Source organism: Triticum dicoccoides, chromosome 2A, assembly GCF_002162155.2.
Source record: "Triticum dicoccoides isolate Atlit2015 ecotype Zavitan chromosome 2A, WEW_v2.0, whole genome shotgun sequence".
Lineage (NCBI taxonomy): Eukaryota > Viridiplantae > Streptophyta > Magnoliopsida > Poales > Poaceae > Triticum > Triticum dicoccoides.
Window position 1 is genome coordinate 43,357,787 of NC_041382.1, and position 528 is coordinate 43,358,314.

Consider the following 528-nt stretch of genomic DNA (forward strand, 5'->3'; position numbering starts at 1 on the left):
AACATCCGGGCCAGACCCACAGCAAGATCCCCTCCGTGTAGACCCCACGCGTCCGTTTCCCCCCTCCAGGTGCCGGCGGCGGCGCCGTCCGTGAGGGGGGGCACACTCGGGACACGCGTGCCGAGCGTTTGATACCGCCACAACACTTCCAGACTTGTGAGAGGCCGCCTACACAAGATTTGGCGGCATGCTAGCCCCCGGAGGCCGCTAGCCACAACCGTAGACGCGCGAAGGGCAATCCGCGTAGAGGGAATTTTTCGGATACTTCTCCATCACCAAAAATTATGAAAAAATACCATCCTTCCTATAGCACATGTGCCGACGTCGTGCCAAAAAACTCATGATTTTATCGCGCTCCGAGTATTTAGTAATATTGACGTTGCATCGTTACTGCAGAACGTCTACTCCCGTGTCATCGCCGTCCGTGAGGGGGGGCCACGCACCGGAGACGCGTCCCGCCTCTTAGGACATGCCACCACACCACCCCACATGTATAAGGGCCCGGTGCGATGCTCCGGTGGCATTGCT